Below are 10,146 nucleotides of genomic sequence, written 5' to 3'. Positions count from 1 at the left end.
AACCCATGCTTGCCATAAAAGGCGACTATGCTTGTCATAAGAAGCGGCTAACAGGATTAGGTGGTCAGACTTGCTGACTTGCTTGATGCATGTCATCGTATATCCCAATTGCGTAGATCGATGCTCATGATGTCAATCACTGGATTGTCTGGTCCAGGCACGATTATTTACACAGTCATCATATAGCTGGAATATTGTTGATTGTGGCGTTAAACAACAAAGAAACAAACAAAACATGCTATACACCGCCCCGACTGTGGAAAGTCCTTGTCACTGTGATCTTTATGCAAATGTCAAACAGATGAGGCAGTTTCACTGCTCTCTTTTATTTCCAGCTCAGATGGGTAAATTGGTGGAAGGGAATTGGCTATTTGACCATTATTGAACAATTTCAGATCCTCAATATATCTGAAGCTTAAGTTAAAGTTGAATTGATTTTGCCAACCCAAGCAGAAATTCTGACTCTGAATCTGCATAAAGAAACAGATCAACAAGGATTGGGGCACAACTGGTTAGTATTGGAATATTTCTTTCATTTAACAGTTTAGCAACTTTTTTGAATTGATAGGATATTTCTAAACATATTAATCTTATGCATAATGCTTAATTGTATACTTGCCAAATTTGAATATTTTTTTCGCGCATTACCTCAGAATTTACGAAAATATTAACTAAAAGATTCAATTTGAAACAATGTCATGATATCTTCCCAATTTGTCTGCTACTGCACTTACTTTGCAATCCTAGTTAAATCTGTGCAGTAATGTCCTGCCAAGATGGTCCTCCCCCGACAAATTATCAGTTGACATATCGGTTCTGCTGGTCCAGATCCACTTACATCCATCAAGGCTGCAGGGACATCGCTGAAATATTGCTGACAAGGAAATGAGACCCCAGTCACTCAATACTGGTATCTCTGGCTGAAGCTGAAGCACCTGTTGCACTAGGTAGTCCTGCATCAGACCACAGAGAGCTGTTAAACTGCTTCTGACCCACTTCGTCCAGACCTATTTATGTGACACTTCCTCAACACTAATTATGTGTCATTACGTTCATCAAGCCATGGTATTGATGACTATGGGGGCGGGGGATGTTAGGGTCGCCATGTTCTGCCAAGGCTGGCTCTTCACAGTTTGTGTTGGGGCCTTCGTTATGATTGTTCCTTTAAAGGGTACATTGAAAATTTGTTCATAAAGGAAATGTTCCTCTGTTACCAGGGCATTAAACCTCATCAGTATCCTTTGTCTCAGTCATGTGTAGTTTATCACCTGACTTACTGTGTTAAGACAGACATGTCAATGTTACAAAATGTTATCTCTTTTCCGTTGATTTTAGTTTCACCAAATCTTTTCAGATGTAAGACAAATTATTTGTCTTTCATGTCATTGGAATAGAGAATATATTTTACTCACATGAAAAAATTGGGTGTTCTTTTACTCTTTACTCCAGTCAGTTTATCATGGCTGGTGGGTATTGCAACACACAGCCTTCCAAATGTGGTCATATTGATCAACCAACGTTGATAACTGTGGATGACTCCTTGATGGAAGGCTTGGAGTCATCATGACTCCTGGTTTGAAGGCTTGGAGTCATCATTACTCCTGGTTGAGAATACTTGGGGTCATTATGACTCCTGGTTTGAAGGCTTGGAGTCATCATTACTCCTGGTTGGAAGGCTTGGGGTCATTATGACTCCTGGTTGGAAGGCTTGGAGTCATCATGACTCCTGGTTGGAAGGCTTGGAGTCATCATGACTCTTGGTTGGAAGGCTTGGAGTCATCATTACTCCTGGTTGAGAATACTTGGGGTCATTATGACTCCTGGTTTGAAGGCTTGGAGTCATCATTACTCCTGGTTGGAAGGCTTGGGGTCATTATGACTCCTGGTTGGAAGGCTTGGAGTCATCATTACTCCTGGTTGGAAGGCTTGGAGTCATCATGACTCTTGGTTGGAAGGCTTGGAGTCATCATGACTCTTGGTTGGAAGGCTTGGAGTCATCATTACTCCTGGTTGAGAATACTTGGGGTCATTATGACTCCTGGTTTGAAGGCTTGGAGTCATCATTACTCCTGGTTGGAAGGCTTGGGGTCATTATGACTCCTCGTTGGAAGGCTTGGAGTCATCATTACTCCTGGTTGGAAGGCTTGGAGTCATCATGACTCCTGGTTGGAAGGCTTGGAGTCATCATTACTCCTGGTTGGAAGGCTTGGAGTCATCATGACTCTTGGTTGGAAGGCTTGGAGTCATCATGACTCCTGGTTGGAAGGCTTGGAGTCATCATGACTCCTGGTTGGAAGGCTTGGAGTCATCATGACTCCTGGTTGGAAGGCTTGGAGTCATCATGACTCTTGGTTGGAAGGCTTGGAGTCATTACTCCTGGTTGGAAGGCTTGGAGTCATCATGACTCCTGGTTGGAAGGCTTGGAGTCATCATTACTCCTGGTTGGAAGGCTTGGAGTCATCATGACTCTTGGTTGGAAGGCTTGGAGTCATCATGACTCTTGGTTGGAAGGCTTGGAGTCATCATGACTCTTGGTTGGAAGGCTTGGAGTCATCATTACTCCTGGTTGGAAGGCTTGGAGTCATCATTACTCCTGGTTGAGAAGACTCGGGGTCATCATGACTCCTGGATGAGAAGACTTGAGGTCATGATGACTCTATGTTGGGAAAGGTCAGGAAAGTAATAATGGAATTAATATGCAGTTCCTCACATTTGAAACCTCTCATGAGTACTTCTGTTCCAGTTCATGACACCTCAGTGGGAAATCACTGAACAAAACCCTACAGTATGTCATTTTATAAATGTTATAACGTTTGATTTTAATTTGATACAAGGCTATAAAGACCTTGCAATTCTTTTGCCGCTTGCATCTCTGCATGGAAAGTCCATAAAACAGGCAATACAACTGTTCTGGCTCAGACAACCATGTCTATTTAAATCAATGGAGGAAAGAAGAATTGAATCTGTACCGCAGAAGACCAGGGGAGATCATTCATTGTTTGTGGGTGCAAATAGGCTTTGTTGTGAGCCAAGTTCCCCTTGTACTACTACTACTACTACTACTACTAATTCTAATACTACAGTTACTACTACCACAGTTACTTCTAAGTATTTCACATCAACAATGGGAAGCTGGTATTGCCCAGTGGTTAAAGTTTTGACTCACGATGACAAAGAGCAGGCTTTGATTCCTTGGGTAAAATGTGAGAGGCCCATTCTTGGTGAGCCCCTCTGTGAGTTTTAGCAATATTCCATCAGTATCACAGGGATAGGGGGACATTAGAAATTGGCTTCACACATTGTTCTCAGTGGGGATTTGAAACCAGCCTTCCACATGACGGGCGAACACTTTAACCACTGGACCACTCCACCACCCTCATTAGGGAGAAGACCTAATACTTAGAAATATGCCTCAATATTCAATGGTCATTACCTTGAAAGTGAGTGTTTGCCACTTTGATGACACATTCAAACACCAAAGGATCTTAGGTGGTGTGAAACGGAGACGCCTACCATGAAGAGCAGATTCTTCCTGGCCATGACAAAGGGATGCAAACTCTGTAATACCATGACTAAGGGATGCAACTCTGTAATATCATGACTAAAGGATGCAACTCTGTAATACCATGACTAAGGGATGCAACTCTGTAATATCATGACTAAAGGATGCAACTCTGTAATACCATGACTAAGGGATGCAACTCTGTAATACCATGACTAAGGGATGCAACTCTGTAATACCATGACTAAGGGATGCAACTCTGTAATACCATGACCAAGGGATGCAACTCTGTGATACTCTGACTAAAAGATGCAACTCTGTAATATCATGACTAAAGGATGCATGTCTGCACAGAAAATTGCAATACCTAAAATCACACGGGCCACCAGTTCATTTTTATCTTCAAAAAATAATCATTCCAACATTAACGAGTGCGTGAGTGAGTTTGGTTTAACACCGCTTTGAAGTGTATTCCAGCTATGTAATGATGTGTCAGCTTGATGTGGGAGGAAAGCCTGAAGTGATGCAGGTCTCAGATGTTAACCACTTCAGTGAAACCCACGAGGAAGGGTTGAAACACAACACTTTTCCTCTGCAACATTAATTTTGTACAAGTTCCTGATGTATGAGGGTCATATTGATCAACCAGCGTTGATAACTGTTATACTTTTGTATATGCAGGATGTTATACTTTTTGTATGTTTTGTATATAACATATTGAGCATTAACTATTATTCAGCTACTACTTTTATCATGAATCCAAACAAATTGGGGAGGCTTGGAGTCATTATGACTCCTGGTTGGAAGGCTTGGAGTCATTATGACTCCTGGTTGGAAGGCTTGGAGTCATTATGACTCCTGGTTGGAAGGCTTGGAGTCAAGCGCAACTACTGGTTGAGAAGACTCGGGGTCATCATAACAACTGGTTGAGAAGACTCGGGGGCATCATGACTCCTGATTGAGTCATTGATCCTGGTTGAAACACAACTGGGGTGAACTGGACAAAACTAATGACATTACAGAAAAAGTAAATTCCCTCAATAATAAGATGGGTTCTTCAAGTAGGCATATTGCAATAAAGTACAGGCAGAGCTAGGGAAGGCAATCTGTAACATAAGAATGGACATTGGTCAATATATCACATCCTCTTGTACTGAATCCCTTTCAGTGTGTGTACTTGTACTTAAGCTATTGATCTATTTAATAGTATCAGTAGCTCAAGTAGATTAGCAAACATTAGATTGGAATTCCAGTTGGAAGTTTTCAGAATGAGAAAATTGATATTTTTTTCTTCATAATGAGGTTATTGTTTTCTGTTTAAGACAAACATTAGGTTGCTTCAAAGTCCTTTGTTTTCCATTTCGATTTTTTAAGAATGAAAAAATTGACATTTTCTTCATGGTTAAGTTTGTTGATATGTTGCTTCAAATATCAGCCCGAATTTTTAATTAATAATATCCTTCATCATGAAAGTGTGGCTGATGTTTGATATATGCTTTATTAAGATGTCATGATAACATTTTCAGTTTGTGGCATCGACAGAAAAACTCATTATTCTTAGGAAAATAAGTAGCTTTGCTTTGTTGTCATAAGGCAAATAGCAGCATTTGCTGAAAACAGTCACCTGATGGAAACAAGCTTTTGAATGACTGCAGTGTTCAGGATGGTAGTTTGTTGTGCAGTTGGTGTAAGTGGAAAACCACATCGGAGAAATAAACATGCTCAAAAGGTGTTTTGTCATGGTTCCCTAGGTTACTGTTTTGATGTATATGGAATGCGAATATTGCATCCTGGGTGAAAAATGGTGTCTTTGGCAAGTCGAAGCATTATTAGATTGGATTCATGTGTGGGTTTCAGCATGATGGGGTACCGGAAAAGTATGCGAGGAAAGCAGAAAGTCTAATAGTGGAGCTAATACGCTCATGGCGCCGGCAACATTACCAAGTAACAATTTCTGCAACAGGTTGTAAAATAAAAACATGGCGGTGAGAAATATCATCCAATTTGTGATCTCCCTAACATGATTAGGAAATATTCGTATAACAGATGCAAGAATGAATTACTTTGAAGAAAACAGGATCAAATTGTTGGTATTATTTTCTGGTAAAGAGACATGCATATTATTCCACAAGATAATGTTCATGTATTAAATACATCCTGCCAGTACAGCATGTGCAGCCCTCATCATTAATCCATGGTAGCTTACAATATTTTCAGTCAACTGAAGCTGCTTGCAGTAAATGTTTAAATCTTAATGACACAGCTTATTAACACATCATTAGTTAATTGATTTAGCTAAGTGTGTTAAGGAATGTTTGTAAAATAGTGTGACAATGTAACTCACTCTAACACACGATACCAGCAGGCTTTGATAAGCATGAGGCTTCACACTTGAAGCATCGTTGCATGACCGTGTTTCGTGCCGATCAAAACAGGGATTATCTTCCGTTGTGTGGCATATGCCTCAAGCGCTGATCCGCTATATTAGCGTCAGTTAAAAGGTCTGCTATGCTACTCGACTGCATTGTCACTATTGAAACTACGGGGGCAATCACATCATTTGTTGCTGTGCTCGTTAAAGTAATCGTTGATGTCCAAACCTTCGAAAGCTTATGGCACTGAGCACGCTCAGCACAGCTTCTTGGATGAGCATTGGACAACTAGGGAGCTGTATAGATCTAATGGGAGTCAATGAGCTTCAAGCTGCCTCCACAGTGACAGGCTCTCTCCTCCGTACGGTGGAGCTCTAGTCTGTGGTGATGTGATTCCAGATGCTCCTCGTTCAGTATTGAGACTACTAGAGAGAGGAGGGTAGTTGTAGACATACATATGTGTATCTGTCACACCGGAGTTACATGGCTGCTTCCATGGAGTCAAGTACTAACACTTTCCAGTGACTACTTTTGGATGGTGTTTAACTGTACTGTGTAGTAAAAAGCTTCAAGAAGTATACATTTTCAAGTTTATTAATGTTTGATCGTATGGTCAAGATAAATAAGATTCATTAGTATTTTCATAGGTGACAAAAACAAACAAATGTTTAATTGTGACACAATTTTTTCATATTAGCAGCACAGTTGACATGGGATTGCGACAAATACACACAGCTGAAAATGTTTTGCAATCTTTGTGAATAGTAAATGCTGCTAAACAAACATGGAAGTTACAGCTCTTGATGTGTGACGAGATTTGACAGGATATAATTATCTTGCACAACTTGGGGTGCTTGCGATCAGTGGCAATTTGATCTGATTGTATCAGTGAATGATACCACAGTGTACTCTGAGAGGGGCGGCCTAGAGGGGATTGTCCGACAAGTGTTGGCCATTCGACAGCTTCAATGACAGTGACATTTCAGTAAGTATACTGTGTTTAACATGTGTTCCCCTCTTTATTGTAACAGCATGTCAGTGTATGTAACTGTCCCTTGGTCACTTGTAGCTATTATTGTCATGTACAATTGGGAGTTACAATATATATATTTATATAATGGGTATTTGTTACATAGATACCTGGTTCTTGTTCTATAGATACTGGGTATTTGTTATATAAATACTGAGTATTTGTTATGTTGAATCTGGGTATCTGTTTTACAGATACTGGGTATTTGTTATATAGGTGCTGGGTATTTGTTATATTGATACTGGGTATTTGTTATATTGATACTGGGTATTTGTTATATAGTTGCTGGGTATTTGTTATATTGATACTGGGTATTTGTTATATAGATGCTGGGTATTTGTTATATAGATGCTGGGTATTTGTTATATAGTTGCTGGGTATTTGTTATATAGTTGCTGGGTATTTGTTTTATAGATTCTGGGTATTTGTTATATAGATACCTGGTCCTTGTTATATAGATACTGGGTATTTGTTATATAGTTGCTGGGTATTTGTTATATTGATACTGGGTATTTGTTATATTGATACTGGGTATTTGTTATATAGTTGCTGGGTATTTGTTATATTGATACTGGGTATTTGTTATATAGATGCTGGGTATTTGTTATATAGATGCTGGGTATTTGTTATATAGTTGCTGGGTATTTGTTATATAGTTGCTGGGTATTTGTTTTATAGATACTGGGTATTTGTTATATAGATACCTGGTCCTTGTTATAAAGATACTGGGTATTTGTTATGTAGATACTGGGTATTTGTTATATAGATACTCAGTATTTGTTATATTGATACTGGGTATTTGTTTTATAGACACTTGGTATTCTTTATATAGATACCTGGTCCTTGTTATATAGATACTTGGTATTTGTTATATAGTTGCTGGGTATTTGTTATATTGATACTGGATATTTGTTATATTGATACTGGGTATTTGTTATATAGTTGCTGGGTATTTGTTATATTGATACTGGGTATTTGTTATATAGATGCTGGGTATTTGTTATATAGATGCTGGGTATTTGTTATATAGTTGCTGGGTATTTGTTATATAGTTGCTGGGTATTTGTTTTATAGATACTGGGTATTTGTTATATAGATACCTGGTCCTTGTTATAAAGATACTGGGTATTTGTTATGTAGATACTGGGTATTTGTTATATAGATACTCAGTATTTGTTATATTGATACTGGGTATTTGTTTTATAGACACTTGGTATTCTTTATATAGATACCTGGTCCTTGTTATATAGATACTGGGTATTTGTTATATAGATACCTGGTACTTGTTATATAGATACTTGGTATTTGTGATATGGCCTATACTTGGTATTTGTGATATATTTACTTGGTAATTTATAATATCTACTTCATATTTTGTGATATATACTTGATACATATATATATTAAGAATTGTCATGGTTCAATACTTTATTTGTGTTGTGTTTTTGACATTGTATATTTATTGTTTATTCCTTGTGTGACTGTTGATACGGGAGTGCTCAGTCAGACATGTGTGTTCTTGTCAGGGACTGGTAGCGTGTGGAAATATTCTACAACAATTAGACCATGAAATGGACTGCAGGACCAACTTAAATGTAAAACTGATCAAAATGTAGGCTTTTAAAACAAATGCTTCAAATGATGGCTTGATTATTTCTAAATTCCCCCTGTGTGTAATTACTGCCCTGTTTGAATTATCCATTCAGGGCCCTGTCAGCATTAAAGAAGGGAACTATATAAGGCCTTAGAGTTTGTTTGGACTACTGCTGTCAGTGATTTGTTTTCTTTGTATGCTTTGTACCCATATGGAACTCAGGGACAACATCTTATGTAATTTATAACACACTGATTGGGGAGAATGTCCTATGTAACACACTGTTGAGGGAGAACGTCCTATGTAACACACTGTTGAGGGAGAACGTCCTATGTAACACACTGTTGAGGGAGAACGTCCTATGTAACACACTGTTGAGGGAGAACGTCCTATGTAACATACTGTTGAGGGAGAAGTTCTTTGTAGCACACTGTTGAGGGAGAAGTTCTTTGTAACACACTCTTGAGGGAGAACGTCCTATGTAACTCACTGTTGAGGGAGAACGTCCTATGTAACACACTGTTGAGGGAAAACGTCCTATGTAACACTGTTGAGGGAGAATGTCCTATGTAACACACTGTTGAGGGAGAACGTCCTATGTAACACACTGTTGAGGGAGAACGTCCTATGTAACACACTGTTGAGGGAGAACGTCCTATGTAACACACTGTTGAGGGAGAACGTCCTATGTAACGGATTGTTGAGGGAGAATGTCCTATGTAACTCACTGTTGAGGGAGAACGTCCTATGTAACACACTGTTGAGGGAAAATGTCATATGTAACACACTGTTCAGGGAAAACGTCCTATGTAACACACTGTTCAGGGAGAAATATCCTTTATGTTCAATTTAGGTAAGAAATTGAAATGTTTGAGGTCTGGTGTTATGACTGACTCATGCATGACAGTGTGATATTGTTGTGATCCTACCTTCATTCCTGAAAAGACCACTTTGAATATGTCATCATCACGATGAAATATCATCAACATATATTTCCATGGACAGCGGACACCAGTGTATGCGTAATGTCAATTGTGTTAGGTGAGCTGTTATCACCTGTAATCTAAATAATAACATCCATTTGGAGCATATAAGGTATTCTCAGTCAATTCGAATATTAAAAATGGAAAACATTTGATGGTATTGTATTGTAGAGCTGTGAGAGATTTGTTTTATTGATGATTGAAAAACCAAAGTAAAGGAAAAAGAAACACTACAAACAAATACCAACATGTGTGCTAATATCCTTGAGTGTATGAATACATCCATGGATGTGAAGGGGATATAAATGTGAAGGGTGAAGTGTCAGAACAGTGAGTGAGTGAGGGAGTATGGGTTGACACAGCTTCTACCAATATTCCCACAACACCATCACACAGAGCTTCACACGTTGGACAGGGATTTATCTAGACAGTTCAGAGGCTGATATCTGGCACCGAGTCTGTGGCAAATGTCAGTAAAATTGCCTAAGGGGAATTAGAAGTTCACCAATTCCTGTTAATATGTTATAACTAATGTGATGTCTTGGAGGAAGACACTTGCATTTAACTGATAACAGGATCAATAAAAAGAAAGAGGCTTTACTAATTATGTTCTAATTAACATTAGTGTATTGAATGCCATTTACCTCTTAATTCAAGAAGATCAA

General features: G+C 38.8%; 1 protein-coding gene across 3 annotated transcripts in view; it reads left to right on the top strand.

The window, feature by feature from the left end:
- Positions 1-6,070: 6,070 nt before the first annotated feature.
- LOC124143006 (thrombospondin type-1 domain-containing protein 7A-like) overlaps positions 6,071-10,146 on the top strand; it is a 428,609-nt gene continuing 424,533 nt past the window's right edge. For 2 of the 3 annotated variants that reach the window (XM_048382587.1, XM_048382586.1), the window contains exon 1: positions 6,075-6,859. The gene's annotated coding sequence lies outside the window, so the exon portion shown is untranslated. Of the gene's footprint in view, positions 6,860-10,146 lie in introns of all 3 variants that reach the window. The other variant, XM_048382583.1, reaches the window with a different exon arrangement.

This window comes from Haliotis rufescens, unplaced genomic scaffold (assembly GCF_023055435.1).
Source record: "Haliotis rufescens isolate VD_foot unplaced genomic scaffold, xgHalRufe1.0.p SCAF_4, whole genome shotgun sequence".
NCBI lineage: Eukaryota > Metazoa > Mollusca > Gastropoda > Lepetellida > Haliotidae > Haliotis > Haliotis rufescens.
Note: the sequence above shows the minus strand (reverse complement) of the source record. Positions and strands in the feature narration are given on the sequence as shown.